Here is a 13,138-nt window from a genome sequence, read left to right on the forward strand (position 1 = left end):
AAACAAGCTATAGGGCCATTTCAGAACACCAGTTTCAGTCGTGACGGTGTCATTGAAGGAATGCGCGAAGACATTTTTGGTTCAGACAGGAATACAGCAGGGGACAATTGGTTCATATAACTTACTTTGATAAGAAAAGTGACTGAACATAGGCTAAGCGTGATTGGAACAGTCAGAAGAAACAAAAGATAACTTCCACTGGAATTCATGTGCTCAAAAAATGTGCATTCTAGCTTGTTTGGTTTCCAAGAGGGCTTAACTTGTGTTCTCTACGTTCCAGTGAAAAGAAAGGCTGTTACATTATTATCTTCTAGGCACATTGATGAGAACATTGATGAGAATAGTAGGGAGTAAAAGAAACCTGAAGTTATTATGTGTTACAATGAAGCTAAAGCCGAAGTAGACTGTGTCGCTGAATTATCAGCTCTCTATAATGTGGGCAGGCTTACCAGTGATGGCCTATGGCAGTATTATACTCATTCTTGAATACTGCCGACATTAATGCTTTCTTCATTTGTAAGAGTAATTTAAGCAGTGAAAGAAAAAATAGATGTAACTTCATAATTGAATAAATGTACTACTATTTCAGCTCACAACAGAATGAAGAAAAGGCGTGTTCTCAGCACATTTCAAGAGATACAAGAACTCTGTCATTGAGAATGCTTGGAAATGGAAAATAAGAACCAAGGACTGTTGAAATGGGATGAAAACGAGGGAGGTGTCATAAGTGTACAAAAGGTAGACAGACTCGTCATTTCTGTGTTTCATACTAAACATATCTTTGCCTTGTGCATTCTTTTATGTTGTGTGAAGACTGTAAACCATAAACAGTGGACAGTGTTAAATCTCTTGATTATTTGCGTCAATTATTTTGTTCATTTTTTTATTACCGTCTTTTTGTTTTAGAGTTAGTCAGTCATTTCGTATTTAGTAATATTTTGTTGCTAATTAGTGTTAAAATGTACACATCCATTCCATGTTTTATTTATCACGCTTACATCAAGCAAGTACTCCAATTATTAACTGAAATATTTATTTAAGTATCATTCTCACAATATTAACTGTATAAATATTTTCCAGAACCACAAAATAGGTTATTTTAAACTTGAATTAAATTGTATTCTCTCAGAGCCCACCCATCCATTTCTGTTAAATTTTGTCACTCGTCCGTTATAGGGTTAAGGACCGACCTTTTAAAGAGCATCGTGAGGCTTTTCCGCACTCCCGCTGAAAGTATCGCCGACATGCGCAGGGAAGCCACAGAACTGATAGCTCTCCTCCACGCTCTTTGTGGCCACTGGACCTTGATACTGTTGCATCCGGAGGTACGTAAAATTCGAGTCAAGTAGTAGGGAAGGACTCCTTACCACTGTACTACCATATTACCAGCGCAGCCAGTACGAAGAAGGGGACAAGTTGATGGTTCAGGGGTAGATAAAAAAATATGTTCAAATGTATGTGAAATCTTATGGGGCTTAACTGCTAAGGTCATCAGTCCCTAGGCTTACACACTACTTAACCTAAATTATCCTGAGGACAAACACACACAAACACACACACACACACACACACACACACACACACACACACACACACACACACACACACACATGCCCCAGGGAGGACTCGAATCTCCGCAGGTGTAGATAATAGTAAAATGCAAAAATTTGCGTTTGGCGTGTTTCACCAACGACATCTGACTAGTAGCATGGGGAATCATGCAGAAATTTGTGCGCTTAAGGGTACATGGTATGCTACTGGTATCGTCCGATAGGAAGCAACACGCCCTGTTCTTCTCTGCGTATTTTCCAGTGCTGCCGAATTGGGCGATCCATTCTGTGCCCCATAAAACGAATACACACTGACCCTGCGTTATACGAGTTCACTCTGTTTCACTCCTATAAACCTTCTTTCAAACGATAGGGTCACAGTGACTATTCTCAGTACCAAAACCGATAGATGTCATTTGTACTCGATACAAACAAGGACATTTCGGCAGTGCACACTTCAGGGGTAGAGATTATTGATAAGTGGTTTAGTATCCCCGCCATCGGGTAATGAAATTGATGCAGATGAATCAATATGGATATTGCAGTGGAGTAATGCACAATGTTCCCACAGAGCTCGTGCATAAGGCATTGCATGAACCGAGCCACTGATCCAGGTGTTTACCTGCCGACGGCAATAGGCCTCGCCTGGTAATTCTTATGCGGTAATCACCTACCTCGAAGCTTGCGCCGTTCTGTTTTCGTTGTCGTTTGTTGCTACGTCACTCGTCATAATCGCATTGTGTTTGCTTCGTTCTAGTCTCTACGCGGTGTTTGGATCCTCTGCTTCACATAGGTTGACTCGCACATCGAGTTCCGTTCCCTATTTCGGGATTCAGCTCCTTGGGCTTGTAGCTGAGTTGGCAGGTATACTAATATCTTGTACTGTCAGTGAGGGTATTGTGGCATTTTCATAACTGTGCACATACAAAAGTAGCGACGTAGGATGTTCTTACACGTGCGATCTTTTTTTTCATTGTGTTGATTTCTGGCCTCCATGGACCCGGTATTTTTGCAATGCTGGCAAGAGCAGTTGCGTCCCCAGGAGCAGCAACAAAAACTTCGGCTTTAGCGTTAGCAGGAACTGCTCCAACAGAATGAAGAATTGTTCCGTGTGCACACCGAAAGGTAGGCGCCCTCACAGAAGCCTTTTTCCCTGACGCTTCCGAAGCCGTTCTCTGGCTTCAACGATTCTTCTGAAAGGAGGGAAAATTACCTGCGCCAGTTCTTGCGTCACTGGCAGGTAAGGAATATCATCGATCCAGCCGATACGGCTGCCTTTTTTTTCTGCAGTGCGGGATTGTATGAAATCGTGCAGAATTTGAAGCTCTATACTGAGCCTTAGAAAGTTTACTTCGAGGATCCATGTCTGTTGCTCACGCAGTATTTTGATCTTCAAAGCCATTTGTAGACAGCACGGTTACAGTTTAACCAGCGCCACAAGTGCATTGGTAGTCGTATGCGGTGTGGATCGCTAACCTGCAAGGTCTCTTACGAATGTCTTGGTTCAAGTGTCCCCAATGTAGCACATCGTATATTGACTTGTTAATTATGGACGTAATAGTGTGATTAACATCCAACCAAATTTCAAGTAGGGCATTGGCGTTGCCAGACACGTTTTTAGCCGAAGTTGCCAAGGATGTGTAATCACATGAACTGACATCAGTGACAAAGGACGTAATGTCCAACGGTTGATAGGAGGCACTTTTAGACAGGGGTGGTAAGTAGCATGTGCGCACCAGTTCTGGTATAACACCAAATGACCTACCCATTGTTCTATTTTTATGTCATGGTGTGGTGTGCTAGGACTGATGGGCACTATTTTTAACCCATGACTTACTTATTTTCTGGGACACATCCGTTTTTCAACTTCATTTTTAGCTAATGATCTGCTTATTTTCTGGGGCACACAATTTTCAGCCCATGGGGTCCACAAATTTGGTGAAAAATGGGCTATGTTTTCGAATATGTGTTGCTGCTGCCAGAGAGGCGCCAGATATGAACAATTACTGTGTTTCTACTACCCCACTGGGTGACAGCTCTTAAAGCAAGCATTAGGGAGTACCCTAACCAGTCTGGCAATCAAAAAATATGGTACCCCTGCTATTACCACTGTAGAGTTACTACAGCTACACAGAATGCATAGCCGACCTCAGCTGTGTTAGATCTTTTATTTCCATCGTAGTCATTTCAGCCCCCTCACCCCATATGGGTAGGAGAAGGGCTGTCAGTGGTACAATATTCCACTCTTCGGCAAAGAGCTTCTCTTAAATATGACAAAGATGAGAAAAACTGCTACTAAAGCATAAACATTACACACAGTTTTAAACAATAAGTGGCATGAATTTTGTTTGTGTTTGTATAAAAAACATGACTGTCTTCTTTTTCAAATTAAAAATCAGAGGACTAACCAGGCAAAAAACGAAAATCTACAGGATGGTACCATAAACTTGTACCGCAAATAATTCGGAAGTGGAAAGTGCTATTAATGTGCGGTTTTCACATTATTACACTTAAAAAAAAAGTATGTTTCCACAACGATACACTCTGAGTTTACAGAATAGCCAAGTTTCTGCGTATTCGACTGCTTAGCCATGTGCATACTGCGGATGTACGATCTCTGCCTAACAACATTCCTGCACATGTGTTACTTCCCACGGTCGCAGGTTCGAATCCTGCCTCGGGCATGGATGTGTGTGATGTCGTTAGGTTAGTTAGGTTTAAGTAGTTCTAAGTTCTAGGGGACTGATGACCTCAGATGTTAAGTCCCATAGTGCTCAGAGCCATTTGAGAAAGAAAGGGCGTGGCGCGTACTGCACAACACGTAATGCTGCACGTCATAAGAGTGCCAGCAGCCGTCTTCGGCGGGGAGCGAGGAACTATTTCATATGAGTTTAATAATTCTTGATTGCGAGTTTAAATGCATTCTAATTCTCGATAGCTCACGATAGTAGGTACCTTTTCAATTAATAATTGATTTCTCGTGGGGTCTTGCATAGTGCTGAGCGTTTGCGGACTATGGTGCACAAGACTAGTGTGATATCACAAGTTCGTTGCACGGCCCATATATTTCGTTGGCCCCGATGCGACAGACACCGTATTGGTTTCGTCATGTTTTGCTGGTTTTGTATTCTAACTTGCAGTATGGTGAATGATGCACTGAACAATTGTCACAAACACGTCACCGTAGGCACAGTTACTTATAACTAAATGCTGGGTACTGTTATATAGCAGATAAAAGCGTTCATTAGATACGATGAATAATCATATCAGTAGTGTATAGTACGCGGATTGGAGTGTTGACGAAGGTGGGTTCGTGTATTGGCATGGATTAGTTTTTTTCACCTTATCGTTTGTAACACACTCCTGGACGTTCTTATGGTCCAGTGTTCTGCAATATTCGATGTTATTGTCATATAACAGAGCACGTCCTCAGAATGAGTGTGTCATGTAAAGCTGCCATTTATTTACGCAGACGACGTGAGAGGTAAATACTAGAGTGCTGCAACGCTCCATGTTTGACCGGTCACGGCCCGCCTGTTGAAGGGGCGACCGAGCCGCTTTTGTGCGGCCCCATACGACTCGGCTCGGTCACGTACTCGCCCCATGTCTGATGTCCGGATTCCGGACACGCTGATAACCGAACATGACCGGTGACCGCTGACGTCTCACCTCACCCCGCCCCAGCTCGCTGCACTGTACTGTACAAATCCAACGCCTCTACTTCTCTCTATCTCTATCTCTATCTCTCTATCTATCTCTCTATCTCTCTCTATATCTCTCTATCTCTCTCTATATCTCTCTATCTCTCTCTATATCTCTATATCTCTCTGTCTCTATATCTCTATATCTCTATATCTCTCTATCTCTCTATCTCTCTATATCTGTATCTCTCTATCTCTCTATATCTATATCTCTATATCTCTCTATATCTATATCTCTATATCTATATCTCTATATCTCTCTATATCTATATCTCTATCTCTATATCTATATCTCTCTATATCTCTCTATATCTCTCTATATCTCTCTATATCTCTCTATATCTCTCTATATCTCTCTATATCTCTCTATCTCTCTCTATCTCTCTCTATCTCTCTCTATCTCTCTCTCTATCTCGCTATCTCTCTATCTCTATCTCTCTATCTCTCTATCTCTCTATCTCTCTATCTCTCTCTCTCTCTCTCTATCTCTCTCTCTATCTTTCTTTTAATACAAAAGTAACGTTTCCAAGAATGGGTACGTTACACAGCTAAGTCCGGGTATTTTGTTGTAAATAAAACATTGATCAGAAGAGACCAATCTGTATTAATGTAATGAGGTGTAAGCGTCAAATAGTGCACCTGATTATGCGAATCAGTGCACATATCAACTGTCGCAGCACATGTTTTATTAATAACATCCGCAATAACAGAAGGCATTATACTGTTTCGTTTTGCACGAGATTGTTCTTTGACATGTCTGCTTATAGTAGAGGGATGTGGCATGACATCTGCCACGTCAACTTTTCCGTAATGCGCACCTAGATATATTAATTATTGGCCTAGTTCTCTGAAACATTCACCGCAAACAGCATTTAAAGGTCTCATATCTTTAGCACACATTGCAACACACTTTGCTGTAATACTATTTTTTATTACTGCCGGTATTCCTGAAGGAGCTGTATCTTTGTGAGGTTTCTTGTAACTGTGTTTCTTTAAAAGAGTGGTTCCCGATTGGGTACACAATAATGTGGAGCAGCTTATGCACGATACGTACCCAGTAGACGCACTGTTTTCGTCTACAACCAACAAAAATAGGCTCCGTACTTGGCTTTTTAGACCTTCCCGTCTCTTCAATGTGTACACATTGATTTCAATCTTACGTCTTACTGCACTGGTTTCCTCGCACTGCATGATTACAGAGAGAGAGAGAGAGAGAGAGAGAGAGAGAGAGAGAGAGAGAGAGAGAGAGAGAGAGAGACCACAAATGAGAAGCCCGTACTAGATGCAGTCTCACACGGGTAATGACACGTGTAATGTGTTTGAAGTTACGTGCTACGTATTCGGTCACTGCTTCTATGCTCGGTCACAAGAACTGATGCGGGCAGCCTATCCAGTTAGGGTGTGCTCGCCCCCATCTCGTATTTTGTGCTCGCTTGCTCGGTCATGGAAGACTCTACGAAATACAACGTGTAACAGTAATACTGCTAAGAGCGTCTGCAGGGTGTTTCACAATTCATGTTACACACTTAGAGGTTGTACAGAGGTCGTAGTAGATAAAGTTTTACATAGGAAACCTTGTCCAGGAACGTCATCCAGTGACGCTACAGAGAATCAGAGTTAACAGAGTTATAGCCGCCTGTACTGGTACATGTATGTATATACAAATTAATTCCGTGATGATGTTACAAACCTCCAAGGATGTATCAATTTCAGGTAAGGGTCCCCGTATTGGAAACGAACCAGTAGAAAGTTGTAAGCGAAAATAGTTCTGACACCTCTGACAGTGGACTAAATGTACCGATACTGTTGTTTCTAAGAGCATAGGGTAGGCAACTGTCAGGGGTGGTAGAATGAACCAAAATAAGAAGACACCTCTAATAAACATGGGCTCTATAATGCATACCTAACGAGGTATGAGCACTTGCTCAAGAGAAGAAATGTGTTGCATACTAGCGAAGGTAAACATGTGCTCATAATTCCTCAGATACGCATTTTAAAGCACATGTTTACTGGACTTTTTCCTTGTTTTGATCCATACTACCACCTCTGGAAGTTGCCTACCCTACAATTTTAACAACACTATCAGTACCTGTTTTCCGCTGTCAGAGGTATCAGAATGATTTTCGCTTGGAACTTTCGACTCCTTCGTTTCCGAAACAGGGACCCTTACCTCAAATTGATACATCGATCCGTCTCAATGACCCTACGAAGTTCGTAATATCATGACGGCATCACACAGTCTACAGGGTGGTCCACTGATCGTGACCGGACCAAATATCTCACGAAATAAGCTTCGAAGGAAAAAACTAGAAAGAACGAAACTTGTCTAGCTTGAAGAGGGAAACCAGATGGCGCTATGTTTGGCCTGCTAGATGGCGCTACCATAAATCAAACGGATACCAGCTGCGTTTTTTAAAAATAGGAACCCCGATTTTTATTACATATTCGTGTAGTACGTAAAGAAATATGAATGTTTTAGCTGGACAACTTTTTCGCTTTGTGACAGATGGCACTGTGATAGTCACAAACGTATAAGTACGTGGTATCACGTAACATTCCGCCAGTGCGGAAGGTATTTGGTTCGTGATACATTACCAGTGTTAAAATGGACCGTTTACCAATTGCGGAAAAGATCGATATCGTGTTGATGTATGGCTATTGTGATCAAAATGCCCAACGGGCGAGTGCTATGTATGCCGCTCGGTATCCTGGACGACATCATCCAAGTGTCCGGACCGTTCGCCGGATAGTTACGTTATTTAAGGAAACAGGAAGTGTTCAGCCACATGTGAAACGTCAACCACGATATGCAACAAATGATGATGCCCACGTAGGAGCTCCATAGACATTGCAGAGGCGTTTGTGAATATTCCCCAAAGTTTCTTTCTCTGCAGTGAGAAATTCAATGACGGCACGTTGGTTGTAACGTACATCACCTATAGACGCCATTTCGAAACTATCCTGTAGCAATGCTCTCTGTCGGAAGTGACGGAAACTTGGCGCGCTCACTCAGGAGACTTGAAATAATACATACGTAACGTTTCGCATTCGTAGAATTGTTTTCGACTGAGAAAAAAAATCGGTGGATTACTTCCTGGGCAACCTTCGTAGATCAGTGTTGCTATTTGAATTTACACATTTTCGCTTTGTCATTTGGAGATAGTGAGTGGAGAAGTGGACGCCAGAAAATAGAGTGCCAAGTGGAGAAATCGGAACAATGATGTTTATACCCAGAGTTCACATCTTTTAGTCTCATAATGGTCGCACCATATTATACAACCCGAGTGTTCTGTTACTTAGCTTACATGTAGTTAAATCGCTAGATTTGAAATGTAACAGTTAAACATTTTATTTTAATATACAATAAAGTTTAGAACAATTTCTTTCATTGTTATGTTTTGCTTCATTGTTGATTACGTCTGGCAGGTTTTCCTGCCATTGGTACGGAACAGCCTCATGATAAAAAGTTTGGATTATAGCAACCGAGCAATAGTTATTCCATCAAGGGGCTTATCTGTCATTGAAAATATTAATGCATTGCAGGAAAATGTTGGCGATGACGGTAAGAGCACTGTGGGCGACATTATCTTTCCTGCTGTTGAATCTGCAGAAACCGAAAGTGATGTTTATTCTGGCATGTCGGACAATGAAGCAGAAGGAAACCCTGAAAAACTCGTGGGAAGACTACTTCAGTGCCAAAGTGTGTTTTTAGTGCTGTCTATCTCTGGAAAAAACAATTGAAGTTCCTCAACCTCCGTGCATTGCTGATTATAGTAAAAGCATGGGAGGTGCAGATGCATGACCAGTATACAGCTACATATGATGTGAAGATAAGCTCAAAGAAATGGTGTTGCCTATTCTCTATAGGGCCTTCAGGGCACCAGTTGTAAATGTATGTCGCCTATGCGTCGCTGATTATAATACAAACATAAGTGGTGTAGATGCCGATAATTAGGACACAGCTACATGTGATATGAAGATAAGGTCAAAGAAGTGGCGTTGCCTTTTCTCTACAGGGCCTTCATGGCACCAGTTGTAAATGCGTGGCGCCTGTGCGTTGCTGATTATAATAAAAACATGGGAGGTGTAGATGCCAATGACTTATACACAGCTAAATGTCATATGAAGATAAGGTCAAAGAAGTGGCGATGCCTTTTCTCTACAGGGCCTTCAGTGAACCAGTTGTAAATGTACGACGTCTCTAAAGAATGCTCATTCAGCCTAATTTTCGTCTCCTGAACTCCAGAAGCGACCTTTGCTTCCAAATACTTCTTACCAGTAGCATTCCCAGGAAAATCACCGGACCTACATTCTAAGTTGACACTGCCATGAGACATGACGGCAAGGATCATTGGTTGGTCAGAAGTGAGCAGCCAGACTCAAGATGCAATCACCGTGGACGCAGAACACTGTTCAAACGTGCTAAATGTAATATTGTTCCACACTCTGTCGAAAGCCTTATTGTGTACAGTAAATAGCGTACTGAAAGAAACAGTTCACAAAATGTCGATAAAGTTCGTAAGTATTTACGATGGTTGGAACTTAAATAGTGGCAACTATTTACTCACAACCGATAGAAAAGAGTTACATGTTTGCATCTGTTACTGTCCTTCAAAGTAGTCACCAGCGTTGTGTAGAACCAGCGATGTGGAAGGCGTAGTATACAGTCAGCAGAGGCTGTTATGTTGATGGTGCGAATGGAGCGGTCTACTGCCTGTCGAATCACTGGAACAGCTAGAAAGCGAATGCCACAAGGACTTAAGTCCGGGGAATATGGTGGCTGGTACCGTACTTCCCGGTCCCATCGACCGAACAGAGCAGCCACAGCTGGTGCTGTATGCCTCTCTTTCGCGCTCATAGCGCTCCAAGTGCGTGTGAGCAGCGTCGTAATGCATTCATTTCTGCATTTCCGTCAGTTCATGCGGAAGCCATAGTGGTGCAATTTTTCGCATACCCTTGCGTTCCTTTAGGATGCGAAGCACCGTCGTATGCGCTAATCCGGTTTCGTGGGCGATCTCACGAATCGTATGGCATCGATTAATATCCACTAACGCGGCAACAGCATGACTTATTCTTCAGAGACGTTAGGACGACCTGCCAGATGCATGCCTGCCACAGTTTGCCGACGTTCGTTGAAGGCTTTTACCCAACGTACCATTGTTCTGTACGGCAATGCCGATTCCCTGCACGCCTCTTGATGACCTTGATGACACTGTCGTTCTGTCCGACCTGTGGCACATTCAATCTTGATCCAACTCCGTTGTTCCCGTTCGAAAACGTAGTGACACCGTTACGTTAGACCGCTCGCTCACAATTGCCTGTGTTTCCCTCGCCGGTGAAGTGGGACGGGCGAGTCCATTTGCTCGGAGGCAAGGTACGTATGTCAACAACGCGTGGTATCAGCGACAATAATAGATTCCATTGCATAGTATCTCCAGAGTAGTGTGAGCCACTATTCAAGTTCCGACCCACGTAGTTTAAGATATAGGAAGTTTGGCCGGCCGGAGTGGCCGAGCGGTTCTAGGCGCTACAGTCTGGAACCGCGCGACCGCTACGGTCGCAGGTTCGAATCCTGCCTCGGGTATGGATATGTGTGATGTCCCAAGGTTAGTTAGATTTAAGTAGTTCTAAGTCCTAGGAGGCTGATGACCTCAGAAGTTAAGTCCCATAGTGCACAGAGCAATTTTTGAAGTTCGATTTTACTGCTTAATATGAAAACTAAACAATTCTTTAGAAAGTAAATTAATTCGTTTTATGCTGAAACGCCCTCATCGCATTTCCTCATTATTTGACACCTTCATTTACCACTGGCAGGAAAATATGTCAATGAAAAATGTGATGTAAATAAAACTGAAATTCATTTTATTTTGCTGAAATGTTAAAATATGACACTTGAATGAGCATATTGAATATATATAAGTATGAAAAGATTTTGGAAGGAAAAATAATTCTGATATTAAATGGGGTAGAAGCAACAGCCCAATGATTTGTGCGCAGAGTGTAGGATAGTATATTCCAGAAACGGACGGCAGTAATAGAGAAAGAGTTCGCGAATGTTTTTCTTTTGTTGATGAGCACACTAGATAACTGAACCATGAGTTTCTATTATGAAGAGACCAATGATGCAATATTAATAAATTATACGAGATACTGAAGTGGATATACACTCAGGAGCTGATGAAGTAAACTTAGCGTACCGTATAGTCATGAAATTTGGCTGGCCGCAAGTAACCAACAGGACGTATGAACCACTGACGTGGATGTTGCAGATGTACTGCAAACAAGCATCGACCATTAGTTCTAACCCTCTAGTGTTATCACTAATCGTGCCTTGCTGGATTACATCGCAATAGTGGAGGTTCGATAGACAGAGTAATTGCAAAAGTTTAAGTTACGAAACTTTTTAAGGGCAGAGAGGCAAGCGGCAGTCTTCTTCCACGTGGCGACATAATTTTCCGCCTAGTTGAGATGCTTATCCAGAGTTATACTCAAGTTCTTAACTGTTTTTGATAAGGTATTGGAAAACTGTCGAGAAGAAGAGGAGGTAATTGCTCACGAAATTCGGAACTTGTTAATATCTGACGGGACACCAAAATCACTTGAGACTTTTTCAATTGGTTTTAGAGTCAGATTTTGCACAAATCTTACCATTGAAGATAGATCGTCGTTCGTCTGGGAATCGCAATATCGTTATTTTTAATGCTGATACTATGGTATAGCCGGATACTCTTAGGCGCAGAAATGATATTTCCATGATAGAATCAACGAGATATTATTGACGTACAAGGAAAACAATAGTGAGCTCAAAACTAACCCCTGTGGCATTCCTGAGAAAACATGCTTCCAGGGTGGCTTTTAATTCCCCACAGACAACACTTGATTTCTGTTTGTCAAGTAGCTTTGAAACCACTTTAGTGTACTATCTGAGAATTTTCTCTGCCTCATTTTTATGAGCAGTAGGCTATGTCAAAGCTGACGTGATCAGTCGCTTTTATGAAGTTGAGTTGTGTAACTATTGTGGCCTCGCGGTTGTCTATGGCACATTTCAGGTCACCAGTTACGTTGAATGATGCAGTTTTTGTACTATGGTATTTACAACAACCGGACTTACAGTTGTCATATAAGTTAAATTTGGGTAAGTATTCGATAATTTGGTCGTGAAACACATATGTCAGGGCTTTGGATACGGCTTTGGATGCAATTTCTGATTGGTCAGTAGTCACAAGCTAACTGAGTTTTTTTTATTTTAGGGATTTATTACACTATGCTTATTTTCTATGAAGAGGGATGGGCTCCATTCATGAGAGAAGAAGTGAATATGTCTGTTAAGACAGATACTAAGCTATTTGGAACATTATTGGTCGTGCCTATGCTGATACCGTCGTTGCTAATCGTTTCAGAAGAGATTCCCATCATGCTCTCCTTGTTGTGTGTTGTTGCAAAGTGTTATAGGTGAAATGCATTGTGGTTTGTTATGAAGTCTTAGGATTCTTCCAGGCTATTGTTCTTTGCACCATGGGACTTAAATGGTCCTGAGAAAAACTCTTTTTATTTGAAAAGGTGTTTTTGATGGATCTGAAAAACAATCAGTGGCATTCAGACATATGATAAGAATAGGCAACTTGTATTATAGCAGTCTTCAGAACTTATTCAATCAGATAGCGTTTCTGCCCACCAGTAATCAGAGTAGACTAACATCATTCAGCAGTTACTCCCAGGATTTCAACTCTAGCGAGGCAAATCAGTGTTTCACACTTCACGTGACATTACCGTTTAGAAAATTAATGTAGCTGTTTCACTACTAGAATGTCTTCAAAATTATTTGCCCGCTAACACCACTTTGACATCACGAATTAAATCCAACATCACCATACCTTTATGTTGCTT

The 13,138-nt window shown here is 41.9% G+C and overlaps 1 protein-coding gene across 2 annotated transcripts in view; it reads left to right on the top strand.

The window, feature by feature from the left end:
- The window catches only part of LOC126298407 (diacylglycerol kinase 1-like), a 1,060,073-nt gene that overhangs the window by 125,244 nt on the left and 921,691 nt on the right, over nucleotides 1-13,138 (top strand). Inside the window, exons 2-3 of one of the 2 annotated variants that reach the window (XM_049989723.1) lie at nucleotides 590-738; nucleotides 1,177-1,325. The exons of the other annotated variant lie outside the window; for it this stretch is intronic. The gene's annotated coding sequence lies outside the window, so the exon portion shown is untranslated. The remainder of the gene's footprint in view (nucleotides 1-589; nucleotides 739-1,176; nucleotides 1,326-13,138) is intronic. 2 annotated transcript variants of the gene reach the window in all.

This window comes from Schistocerca gregaria, chromosome X, assembly GCF_023897955.1.
Source record: "Schistocerca gregaria isolate iqSchGreg1 chromosome X, iqSchGreg1.2, whole genome shotgun sequence".
NCBI lineage: Eukaryota > Metazoa > Arthropoda > Insecta > Orthoptera > Acrididae > Schistocerca > Schistocerca gregaria.